The sequence below is a fragment of the Bos taurus genome, chromosome 24, assembly GCF_002263795.3.
Source record: "Bos taurus isolate L1 Dominette 01449 registration number 42190680 breed Hereford chromosome 24, ARS-UCD2.0, whole genome shotgun sequence".
Classification (NCBI taxonomy): domain Eukaryota; kingdom Metazoa; phylum Chordata; class Mammalia; order Artiodactyla; family Bovidae; genus Bos; species Bos taurus.
The window spans coordinates 49,112,850-49,126,103 of NC_037351.1; the positions used below are offsets into that span (position 1 = coordinate 49,112,850).

The window sequence follows — 13,254 nt, forward strand, 5'->3', positions numbered from 1 at the left end:
TGGCAGGCTACAATCTATGGGGTCACAAATGAGTTGAACACAACTTAGTTGCTGCTGCTGTTGCTAAGTCACTTCAGTTGTGTCCGACTCTGTGCAACCCCATGGACTGCAGCCTACCAGGCTTCTCCGTCCATGGGATTCTCCAGGCAAGAACACTGCAGTGGGTTGCCATTTCCTTCTCCAATGCATGAAAGTGGAAAGTGAAAGTGAAGTCACTCAGTCGTGTCTGACTCTTAGCGACCCCATGGACTGCAGCCTACCAGGCTCCTCCATCCATGGGATTTTCCGGGCAACAGTACTGGAATGGGGTGCCATTGCCTTCTCCCACAACTTAGTTACTAAACAACAATAACAAAAAGGTATATTCAAAGATGAAATACAGAAAATCTCATTATACATCAGCATTAGATATAAACATCTGTGATAAATTCTGATGATAGGAAACAATAACTCAGAACTCCAATTAAGTAATACGGTATCCCTTCTTCCCCAGAAGAAATTTCATTCTTCTCAATAGGAAACCTCTCTTGGCAAAAAAAGTTCTCAACCATTATTAGCACTGTATTTTTAACATCATCAATATACACTTGTAGAAAGTTTCTCTCCCTTGTTATGTGAGTATCTACATAATTTTCTTCATTTTGCCTCTGGGTCCACAAAGCCTAATTTTTACGATCTGGCCCTTTAGACAAAATGTCTGCCAACTCTGGGCCTAGAAGAATAAACTGAGGCAAAGAAAAGTGACATGCCCAAGATCAAGACAACCGAGTTAGAAAGTGACAGATCAGATTTCAGGCCATGGCAGTCTAGGTGCAGAAACCATGCTCTTTACCACCGTGCCACACTGTTCCCATAAACCAAGAACAAGATGTCAAGGTAATAAACAACAAGAAAAAAAACTTGACATTAAAACTTGATTTAAAAACTCAACAGACAGAAGATAAGGTCAAGGAAACACCCATAATCAAGAACAAAAAGACAAGGGACTTTCCTGGTGGTCGAGTGGTTAAGAATCTGCCTTTCAACGCAGGGACACAGGTTCAATCCCTGGTCGGGAAACTAAGATCCCACAGACCACAAGGAAACTAAGCCCGCGTGCTGCAACTACTGAGCCCACGCACTGCAACTAGAGAGAAGCCTGCACACGGCAACACAGAGCCTGCAGGCTGCAACAGAAGGTCCCACCAACGCAGATCCTATCGTGCCACAACCAGGACTGGACACAGCCAAACATAAACAAAAATAAATATTTTATTTAAAAAAGAACAAGACGACAAATAGAAAACAGGACACAAAAAATAATAAGAGCCATTTAGAAGGTCTTAATAGATTAGTAACAGGAGTTTCAAACCAAAAGTATGAATAAAAGAGAGGAGCCTACATTCAAGACATTCAAGTCAAGTGGCGAACTGCAAAGGTCTGGGGTTGTACTTTACCTGTGCACCAACAAAGACAACGAAGCCTCTGGGACAGGGATGAAAAACAACTCACTGCTCGTGGCAACAGCAGTAGCCAGAGTAACGTCTTGCGTAAGTTTCCTGGGTTCCAATCCCCACAGGTCCTTCCACATACTTGGTAAAAATCAGTAACGTGCTCATAGAAACATAAAGTAAACAGAGCTGGGGGCGGGAAAACAAGGTAAACTCAGCTTAGCAGTGACATTTATGCAGTCATAATAGTGTAAACGCTAAGCGCCAATTCTTTTTTTTTTTTTTTAAGCGCCAATTCTTAAGTGTCCACAGCGAAAGGGCTGGAAGAGGGATAGGAGGAGAAAAAGGACCTCTTCCACCATAACAGGAGTCAAGAGATATTACCTAAAATTGATAAATAACAATATAGTCATTTAGACATATTACTTACAAACATAGTTAAAAGTAGTTGTCTCCAGGAACCACACTAAAAAGATAGTAGGTAAGACATGGGACTGCTGATCTTTTATAATATTATAAATTATTAAAATATTTTATATAAAATACAAATAATATTATATTATTATAAATTACCTAACAACCCGCAAGTGTTGCTTTAAGTATTAACTCTTAATTGGAGTCAATTAACTCTCCTAAATTGGAAAGAATGTGCTTTACTATTTCACAATCATTGATTCATATTAACAAATCAATGTGCCAATATCAAAGAAGAGGTGCAGGACTGATAAAACAAACTAGCAATACCTAAGCTCCATCATACTGGTTACGGAAGCACGACTCTGTCAGTATTTGTGAGCACCTACCATGTGACCAGCCTAATACTAAGAGTCAAGGTTAAAACTAGGAAAGATAGATTTTGTTTACAGCTGAGAATGAGATACAGACACATCAACAAAAAATTATAACATGGCAACTATCCAAGACTCAGTGAAAGCTTCCCAGAGGTCATGCCATAAAAAGCTAAGACCTAAAACACTGGCCTGGTTGGGTACAGGGGTTCAAAGTAAAGAGAAAAGCCTGTGAGTAGGCCTGCTGCTGCTGCTGCTAAGTCGTTTCAGTCGTGTCCGACTCTGTGCGACCCCAGAGACGGCAACCCATCAGGCTCCCCCGTCCCTGGGATTCTCCAGGCAAGAACACTGGAGTGGGTTGCCATTTCTTTCTCCAAAGTGAGTAGGCCTAGGATTAGGCAAAACAGGCAGGGTCCATCCCAGGAACTGAAAGAAGTTCAACATGGCTGGAATAGGGAGGGAAGCAAAGAAGGCCAGAAGCAAGCTGATGCCCAAAGGGGATAATTTACTAAAGGGCATCTCTTCTACTATGCCCACAATATTGCATCTATCTCTCGGTCTTCTGAACCAGTGAACTCCTCCCAGTACAGTGATGATTTCAAAATATCTATATCTATGCAGGTCAGGAAGCAACGGTTAGAACTGGACATGGAACAACAGATTGGTTCCAAATAGGAAAAGGAGTACGTCAAGGCTGTATATTGTCACCCTGCTTATTCAACTTACATGCAGAGTACATCATGAGAAACACTGGGCTGGAGGAAACACAAGCTGGAATAAAGACTGCCGGGAGAAATATCAATAACCTCAGATATGCAGATGACACCACCCTTATAGCAGAAAGTGAAGAAGAACTAAAGAGCCTCTTGATGAAAGGGAAAGAGGAGAGTGAAAAAGTTGACTTAAAGCTCAACATTCAGACAACTAAGATCATGGCATCTGATCCCATCACTTCACTGCAAATAGATGGGGAAACAGTGGAAACAGTGTCAGACTTTATTTTTTGGGCTCCAAAATCACTGCAGATAGTGATTGCAGCCATGAAATTAAAAGACACTTACCCCTTGGAAGGAAAGTTATGACCAACCTAGACAGCATATTGAAAAGCAGAGACATTACTTTGCCAACAAAGGTCCATCTAGTCAAGGCTATAGTTTTTCCAGTGGTCATGTATGGATGTGAGAGTTGGACTATAAAGAAAGCTGAGCACTGAAGAATTGATGCTTTTGAACTGTGGTGTTGGAGAAGACTCTTGAGAGTCCCTTGGACTGCAAGGAGATCCAACCAGTCCATCCTAAAGGAAATCAGTCCTGGGTGTTCACTGGTGCAACTGATGTTGAAACTGTAACTCCAATACTTTGGCCAACTGATGGCAAAAGCTGACTCATTTGAAAAGACCCTGATGCTGGGAAAGATTGAGGGCAGGAGGAGAAGGGGACGACAGAGGATGAGATGGTTGGACGGCATCACCGGCTCAATGGACATGGGTTTGGGTGGACTCTGGGAGTTGGTGATGAACAGGGAGGGATGGCGTGCTGCGGTTCATGGGGTCGCAAAGAGTCAGACACGACTGAGTGACTAAACTGAACATCTAGTCCATAACCATCCTGTGGGTGTCAGATCATTTATCTGACAAGCCATAAATTACCATCTGGACACAGAAATCAAGGGCCGTACCCTAGAGATGACAGGGTGAGAAGCTGGAAAAGGGGATGGGTCACTAATGACAGTGGGCTTCCCAGGCAGCTCAGTGGTAAAGAATCTGCCTGTCAACATAGGAAATATGGGTTCAATCCCTAGGTTGGGAAGAGAAAATGGCAACCCATTCCAGTATTCTTGCTGGGAAAATCCCATGGACAGAGGAGCCTGGTGGGCTACAGTCCCTAGGGTCACAAAGTCAGACACAACTGAGCATAGCACCCTAATGACAGTAGAGCCACTGCATCAGCCCTGAACTGTCTACCTCTGGACTTCTTTTACATAAGAAACAAAGTAATGATATGTTTAAGCTAGTATTTGCATGTATAGCCAAATCAAATCTTGACTGACACAGGAGGCTCTGAAAATATTCTAAGGTGGAGGGTTGCAAGAGATATTTTGAAGGAATAATTGTCAAGATTCAGTGATTGACTCAATCTAAAAAAGAAATTTATTATCAGTCATGCTGCTGCTGCTAAGTCACTTCAGTCGTGTCCAACTCTGTGCGACCCCATAGACGGCAGCCCACCAGGCTCTGCTGTCCCTGGAATTCTCCAGGCAAGAACACTGCAGTGGGTTGCCATTTCCCTCTCTAATGCATGAAAGTGAGAGTGAAAGTGAAGTCGCTCAGTCGTGTCCGACTCTTTGAGACCCCATGGACTCCAGCCTACCTGGCTCCTCTGTCCATGGGATTTTCCAGGCAAGAGTACTAGAGTGGGGTGCCACTGCCTTCTCCATTATCAGTCATATTACATACCAAAAAACTTTTGTTTTTTTTTTCCCCCAATGACCTTATCAGAGAGTTACAGTCACTTTGGGGGCCTGCATTTTTCAACTGAGATATAATTCACATATAACATTATATTAGTTTCAGGTGTACAACACAACAAATACTGTATTGCAAAATCATCACCACAATCAGTCTAGTTAACATCTACCACCATAAAGTTAATTTTTTTTCTTGTAATGAGAAATTCAAGATCTACTCTTAGCAACTTTCAAACATACCAGATCAGATCAGATCAGTTGCTCAGTCATGTCCAACCTTTGCAACGCCATGAATCACAGCACGCCAGGCCTCCCTGTCTATCACCAACTCCCAGAGTTCACTCAGACTCACGTCCATCGAGTCAGTGATGCCATCCAGCCATCTCATCCTCTGTCGTCCCCTTCTCCTCTTGCCCCCAATTCCTCCAGCATCAGAGTCTTTTCCAATGAGTCAACTCTTCGCATGAGGTGGCCAAAGTACTGGAGTTTCAGCTTTAGCATCATTCCTTCCAAAGAAATCCCAGGGCTGATCTCCTTCAGAATGGACTGGTTGGATCTCCTTGCAGTCCAAGGGACTCTCAAGTCTTCTCCAACACTACATTCAAAAGCATCAATTCTTCGGTGCTCAGCCTTCTTCACAGTCCAACTCTCACATCCATACATGACCACAGGAAAAACCATAGCCTTGACTAGACGAACCTTTGTTGGCAAAGTAATGTCTCTGCTTTTGAATATGCTATCTAGGTTGGTCATAACTTTCCTTCCAAGGAGTAAGCATCTTTTAATTTCATGGCTGCAGTCACCATCTGTAGTGATTTTCGAGCCCAGAGAAATAAAGTCTGATACTGCTTCCACTGTTTCCCCATCTATTTCCCATGAAGTGATGGGACCGGATGCATGATCTTTGTTTTCTGAATGTTGAGCTTTAAGCCAACTTTTTCTCTCTCCACTTTCACTTTGATCAAGAGGCTCTTGAGTTCCTCTTCACTTTCTGCCATAAGGGTGGTGTCATCTGCATATCTGAGGTGTTTGATATTTCTCCTGGCAATCTTGATTCCAGCTTGTGTTTCTTCCAGTCCAGCGTTTCTCATGATGTACTCTGCATATAAGTTAAATAAACAGGGTGACAATATACAGCCTTGACGAGCTCCTTTTCCTATTTGGAACCAGTCTGTTGTTCCATGTCCAGTTCAAACACATAATACAGTATTATTGACTACAGTCACCACACTGCACATTACATTCCTAGATGCTTTATTCCATAACTGGACATCTGCGTCTTTTGATCACTTTCATCCATTTCACCCATCCCCACCCCTTACCTGGTGTCTGAATTTTTAAAACAATGCTAAAAACTAGAGAAGACATCAAAAACTATTGACCAAACTTTCCTAAAAGAATGAAAACAAAAAGTCTGTAGCATATAAGAGCTATGTAAACTTCTTCTCAGCCCTCCTCGATTATTTCGTCTACGAACAGACCAACACAAGGATCACTTAAAACTGCAAGCAGCTTTTAAGAAGTTCATAGAGTTAAGCTCAACTAAGAATCTTAGGAGGGAGAATAAGCTTAAAGATAGGCACAGATATTTAACGATTCCCATTATACTTTTTAATAATAATAAGTAATTATTACCTATTAATATTATTATTATTATATTTTCATTATATTTGGCTTAGCGGTAAGCTAAAACACACCACCATCAGAGAGACAAGACCTTCATGCTCAGAGGCAGTTAAGACCCTGAGAGCTAAGCTGGAAAGTGGAGCCCCCTCAAGAAACAGGATGCCAAAGTACAGGACTTCCTGAAATCTCTACTGAGAAGTTTCAGCATCTTCTCCACAGCCTGGGAAAGGAAGAGCAGCAAAGGCCATCATGATCCTCTGCTTTTCAGGCCCACAACCATGCAGCTGAGTCACATTAAGGAAAATCCTGGAAGGGAATTCGAGCCCAACTCTCACAGCAGTTCGTTCTTCCTGAAAACTTTCTCTCCCTCTGTCTTCCTATTGAACTGGAGGTGCCTCCATCACCCACCAGGACAGACAGCATCTGGTCTCTCACTCCGGGCAGGGAACCATCATTCCCCCAGAGTGTCCTGTGACTTGAGCATTATATATACACTCTGATTACAAGTATGCAATACTGAAAAAACATGAATGTGAAAAAGACCGAAATGAAATACAGAAAGACTTTACACATTATTGCACTTTTTTTAAAAAGGTCTCACTCTACAAATGCCACAGACATATTCCACATTATCCGTTTACCATCAATAAAGGGAAAATGAAACAGTCCTCTCTAGCACTAACCCCTTTATCTTACGAAGTGAAAGATGACACACTGCATTTGTAACAGCAAACAAAATCACTTAACAAAGTACGCCCGACCATACTGTGATAGGCAGAGTAACGATTCCCGAAGATGTCCACATCCTAATCTTTGGAACCTGTGTGTCCGGTGTTTTACACAGCAAAAGGGACTTTGCAGGAATCCTTAAGTTAAGGACTTTGAGTTGGGGGAAATTACTCTGAATTACCCAGATGTACCTGATCTAATCACATAGATGCTTAAAAATGGAGAATCTTTCCCAGCTGTGGTCAGATCAACTGCGTAACAGAATGATGCAACGCGGCTGGTTTTGAAGATGAAGAGGGTCACAAACGAAGGAATGTGGTTGGGAGAGGCAAGGAAACAGATTCTCCCCTAGAAACTTCCCAAAAGGAATACAGGCTTGACCAACTAACTTTAGCCCGGTGAGACCCATTTTGGACTTCTAAAACACAGAACTTCAAAAGAATAAGTTTGGGGACTTCCCGGGTATTCCTGTGGCTGGGACTCTTGTACTCCCAATGCAGGGTGCCGGGGTTCCGTCCCTGGATAGGGAACTAGATCCCATGTGCCACAACTAAGAGTTCGTAGGCCACAACTAGATCACAGATGGTGCAATGAAGATGGAAGGTCCTGCATGCCACAACTGAGACCCGGCACAGCCAAATAAATGATTTAAAAAAAGAACAAGTTTGTATTGTTTTAAGCCACTAAATTTGTGATTTGTTAGAGTAATCATAAAAAACTAACATACACACATTAAACAACTTCTAACAATATGTGAAATTGTCTAGAGGAGAGAAGCATAATCAAACTGCCCAAATACTTAAAGCATTATCAGAGATAAGTTACTTGTGCATTTTGTGATATAGTTCACTTCTATTTTTCTCATGCTCTCACAAAACTCCATCCACTAAAAAGCCAGCCAAAGTGACAATTCTTAAAACTTTCTATAGAAGAATGAACCATATCAACCAAGAAAATAGAAGCGTCAGGAGAACAGGATTGACTGGAAAAATCTGGAAATAATACTATATTTTTCAGAAAGTCAAGCATCAAAATGTTTGCACTGCTTCTTCAGTATCAGATGGATGCCACATTTTAAAAAATAAGTCCTTCTAAATATACAAGAGATTATTTGGGGTGTATGCTAATCATATTGTGGGTATATTAAGAAGAATGACTCAATCTTCTAGAGATATATACTCAAATATTTACAAATATTTGAAGTGGGACTATATTTACAAATATTTGGAGTGGGACTAGCAATTGACAGAGCCATAAATGAAATTAAATTAGCCTGAGTTACTGTTAGAGCTGGGTAATGAGTACATGGGGGTATATTATATTAGCCCAGATTGAACTTTTCCAAATTAAAAAGTACAAAGTCCCTGACCTATTTATCATCATAATATGGATTTAAGACATTTAATAGGTGAATAGTTTAAAACTCCTTCCTGTAACATTTGTTGTTCAGTCACTAAGTCCTGTCTGACTCTTTTACAACCCCATGGACTGTAGCCCACCAGACTCCTCTGTCAATGGGATTCTCCAGGCAAGAATGGTGACCCAGTGGTCACCATTTTCTTCTCCAGGGAATCGAACCCGAGTTTCACCTGCATTTCCTGCTTGGCAGGTGGATTCTTTACCACAGAGCCATCTGGGAAGCCCTCCTATAACATCTGCCCCACCTCAATTTTCACCACGTGCATCAATTACTATTTTATTCCCACTCATTTTGCCTGATTTACTAATCTAATGAGTTTCAGGAAGTCACCTATCAGCTAAAAGACTGATTCTTCATTTGCAGAATGGGAAGAGTTATATTTGCTCAGTCTATCTGAGTTACAGAATTATCCAAAATAAACAACACAAAGCAGGATATTCAGAAATCTACATCATTAGTAAATTTCAAGCTCAGCAGCAACCATTCACCTATTCCCATAGATCCTCTTCCCTCCCACCTCCAGTTCCTCTCTTGAGCCCTCAATTGATCCGCCCAAAGCCAGGGTCCCTCTGAAAGGGTGCTCTAAACACACACACACACATACACACACGCACTTTCTTCCGGGGTCCCTCTTCCACCGTCTACACACACGTTTTCATCTCTTTCAGCACACTTTCTCTCAACACATCTCTCCCTCCAACCTTCCCCTCTTCTAAGGATTCTACTCAACCTCCCCCTTAGCAAGTCTACCCTGAGCACTCCTCTGCTGGCACTATTACAATCATCCCAGTACTTCCCTGTATTTCAGTACTATCATCCTATCAACTCTGTTAACCCAGTACTGTTCACCAACACTCGACGAGCTAACTTCCCACCCTCTCACCTTTCAGTTAAAACACAATCACTAGTTGCCAGGGAGTGAGGGAGTGGAAAATAAGGAGTGACTTCTAATGGGTACAGGTTTCGTTTTTGGGTGACAGAAATGTTCTGAAATTAAGATAGCTGCACAACCCCGTGACTATGCTTTTTAAAATACAGTGACTTAAAAAAAACAACAACACTGAGTTATACTTTGATAATACTCTTAAAGGGTGAATTTTATGGTATGTAAATTGCATCGCAAAAATTTGCCCCCCCTCCCAAAAGGCAATATTATTGCTCGGCTGCCCATCACGCGCCCACCGGTCACCTCAATCCCACCCCCTCATCACCGACTTGCTCTTCGGTGGCCCACACGGACTGAGGCCCGCCCCCACCCACTCGCTTGGTTAACACACCCCCTCACTCCTCGGCGCCGAGTGCCACTGAACCCTGAATGCGGGGGGCGGCTCTTGCGGCCCAGGCACAGCCCCTGCACTGCCGGGGGACTCTTTTGGCCAGCCCCGGCCGGGGGAGGGGAGGCTGCTCCCAAAGCCGCTCTGACGAGGGGCTGGCGGCCCCGCCCGGCTTCCAGGGTCGCGCGGCCGGGGGGCGGCGCCACAGCCCACCTGCCTCAGCCGGCGGGGAGATCCGCTTTCAGCGCACGGACAGACGTAACAGCGGGGACACGACGAGCCTCGGTCACCGCCGCAGCCGGGGTGGCGCACGCCGCCTCAAGCCTCCATGTTTCCCACGTCTCCACGGCTCCGGCTCCGGCTCCTCTGCTCGGCTCCGGCCCGGGCAGCGTCGAGGCGGAGGCCCGGAGGCGGGGACTGAAGAGAGAAGCAAGCGGGGAACGCCGCTGGGGGCCGAACGGCCCAGCGCGCGCCCGCTGGCGGTCACGTGGCATGCGGCGCGCGGGCTTCTGGGAACTGTAGTCCTGAGCCGGGGGCGTTAGGCATTTCTCCGCCCGCCTGCGCTTCCAGGGTAACGGCAAAGCCACGTGGCAAAACCGAGACACTGCTTGACTTTCTCACCCTAGTGCTGACGTCCTGGCCTACCCCGCAGCGTTTGTGCTGGGATCTTACGTTTATTAAAGGCCCCTGTTCATTCCAATCCAATAGTCACCTTAGAATCAAGCAGTTCCTTGGAGGACTCTGAAGAATTTGGGAAATAGGGAAATAGTGTTCGATGGAGCTCGGGTAGCAGGAACAGCTTACCATCCTGTCAGAAAGAACAGGTCCGACATAACAGAGTGTCGATATGGTGCAGCGCCAAAAGCATGGAATTTGTAGTCAGATAAGCTGAGGTTACCAGACTGATGTCACTGAGCCTTTAGTTCACCTCTCCAGCCAGTTTTCTCATATAAAATATGTATACAAGACCATGATTATACTTCCCATACAGAACGCTTGTCGATGGCATGATAGTAATTAACTCAGATTATGGATTGTTTTCTATGTGCTGTCCAATACTTAATTTCTTCAAATAACGCTGTGAGATAGGTAACTGTTATTTCCTTAATATAAATAGTATATGCCAATATACTGAAGTATATTGAAGTATTATAGAGGTCTTATATATACTTTTCCAGCTTTTATTGCCAGCAGGTTCTCTGAATTTGCAGAATTACTACAAAAAATAAACTAAAATATAAGATACCTGGGAGCCTAGCTAAAAAGAAGTGGACATGGCTATGCAACCGTTGTAAATAATGCTATGGCTACCGTGTTCATGATACATGGAGTAGAAACAGTATGTATGGTATTATTTCATATAAATATAATTTATTTTTGAAAATTGGATAATAAATTATGTTTATAATACTTATGTATGTACTCCCAAGGGGGGAGAGGCTAAAAGAATTTTAACAGTTATTCTCTTTGGGGAATAAGAGCATGTATGATTAAAAATAGTTTTTTTCATATGTGTTTTCTAATTTTTCTGTAATATATATATGAATTACATGATAATTAAATTCATGAAGCAAAAAGAGAATCAAGCGCCAAAATAAACCTCAAAGTACTTTAGAATTTTGCCTGTACAAAAAGTACACAGTCTGTTCTACCCCAGAATGACCTAGCAACGATTGTGAGCATCTCTTCAGAACTGACTTATAGACCAAGAGGAAACTTATTCTATTCGAGGCAATCCTGTCTGTGAGATTTAATATCCTCTCCTTTTTGTATTTTTTGGATAGCTTAAAATAAAAGTTTCACTAGAAACCAGTGTTCCTAGGCACTTGTCATAATGTTGCTAAGCAAACATGATAAATCAAAGAATAATAATAGGAGTGGTTTTCACAATATATAATGCATGAGTTGGAGTAGCAGTCTTTTGAAAACTACTTATTGTGTTTGTAATGTGCAAAGTATCATCCTTGGTCACCGACTTTCAATACTGCCTGCACAAATAGCACAATAACTTTGACTGACTTGACTATTTCAGTGTCCAGTTAGTGCAGAAGCACTAACAAGAAAGCCATAAAAAACCTCACACTAAATGCAATGGGTATCTTGGATTGGATCCTGGAATCAAAAACAACAATAGTGGGAAAACTGATGAAATCCAGATAAAGTCTGGACTTTTGTTGAGGATAACCAATGTTAATTTCTTAGTTTTGACTAATGTGTGATGGTTAAGTAAGATACTAACATTTAAGGGAACTGGGCAGAGGATATTCTGAAACTATTTGTACCTTGCAATTCTTCTCTAAATTAAAATTATTCCATGTGGCAGCTTAAATAATGGCCACCTAGAAGATGTCCACATCCTAATCCCCAAAATTTATGAAGATACTAGGTTACATGGCAAAGGGGAATTAAGGTTACGGATAACATTAAGGTTGCTAGTCAGACGACCTTAAAATAGAGAGATTATCCCTTATTTATCCGAGTGGGCCCATTGTGATCACAAAAGTAGAAAGTGAGAGGGAGACAGAAAAAGTGAGTCATAAATATGGCTCTGGCAGAAGATCAAGTGATTCAACGTAAGGATCAGGCATTGCTGGCTTCGAAAATGATGAGAGACAGGATGTGGGAGTGACCTCCAGAATCTGGAAAAGGCAAGGAAACAGATTATCCCCTGAGCCTTCAGAGGAGAACACAGTCTTGCCGATACCTTGATTTTATCTCAGTGAGACTGAGTCAGACTTTTCACCCACAGAACTGTAAGATAATACATTTTTTTTGTTGTTTTAAGCCACTAGATGTGTTATAATTTTTTTGTAGCAGTGGTAGAAAACAAATACGCTCAAAAGTTTTAAAGTATAAATAAAAGAAAACTCACAGGAATTCCCTGGTGGTCCAGTGGTCTGAGACCTGGGCTTTCACTGCCATGAACCTGGGTTTAATCCCTGGTCAGGGAACTAAGATTCCCACAAGCCGTGCAGTGAATCAAAAAAAAAAAAAACCAATAAATAAATAAAAATAAATTTAAAAGAAAACTCTCTAATGGCTACCTATCTTGCCAACACACTCCCAGTTTGGGACTGTACAAATACCCATGCTACTTAGAAAGTAACTATAAAACAGAAAACGCACAGGGCTTCCCTGGTGGCTCGGGGGTAAAGAATCTGCCTGCCAATGCAGGAGACACAGGTTTAATCCCTGATCCGGGAAGATCCCACATGCTGGGGAGCAACTAAGACCATGCGTCACAGCTATTGAGCCTGTGCTCTAGAACTCGGGAGCCACAGCTACGGAGCCACTTTCTGCAACTACTGAAGCCCTCGAGCCCTAGGACCCAGGCTCGGCAACGAGAGAAGCCACCGCAATGAGAAGCCCAAGCACCGCAATTAGAGAGTAGCCCTTAGTTCCCCGATAAGGGACTGAACCAAGGACCCAGCAGTGAAAACACAGAGCCCTAACCACTGGATCACCAGGGAAGTTCTCATCAACATCGTACGAATAAAATGTATACCTGCAAAATTGAAATT

At 42.7% G+C, this 13,254-nt stretch overlaps 1 protein-coding gene across 7 annotated transcripts in view; it reads right to left on the minus strand.

Annotated features, from left to right (window-relative positions):
* DYM (dymeclin) overlaps positions 1 to 10,208 on the minus strand; it is a 400,521-nt gene extending 390,313 nt beyond the window's left edge. For 3 of the 7 annotated variants that reach the window (XM_005224266.5, XM_059880986.1, XM_024984401.2), the window contains exon 1: positions 9,947 to 10,104. The gene's annotated coding sequence lies outside the window, so the exon portion shown is untranslated. Of the gene's footprint in view, positions 1 to 1,436; positions 1,589 to 9,736; positions 9,824 to 9,946 lie in introns of those variants that run through there. The other 4 variants (XM_059880988.1, XM_059880989.1, XM_059880987.1 and 1 more) reach the window with 3 other exon arrangements.
* Positions 10,209 to 13,254: the final 3,046 nt, after the last annotated feature.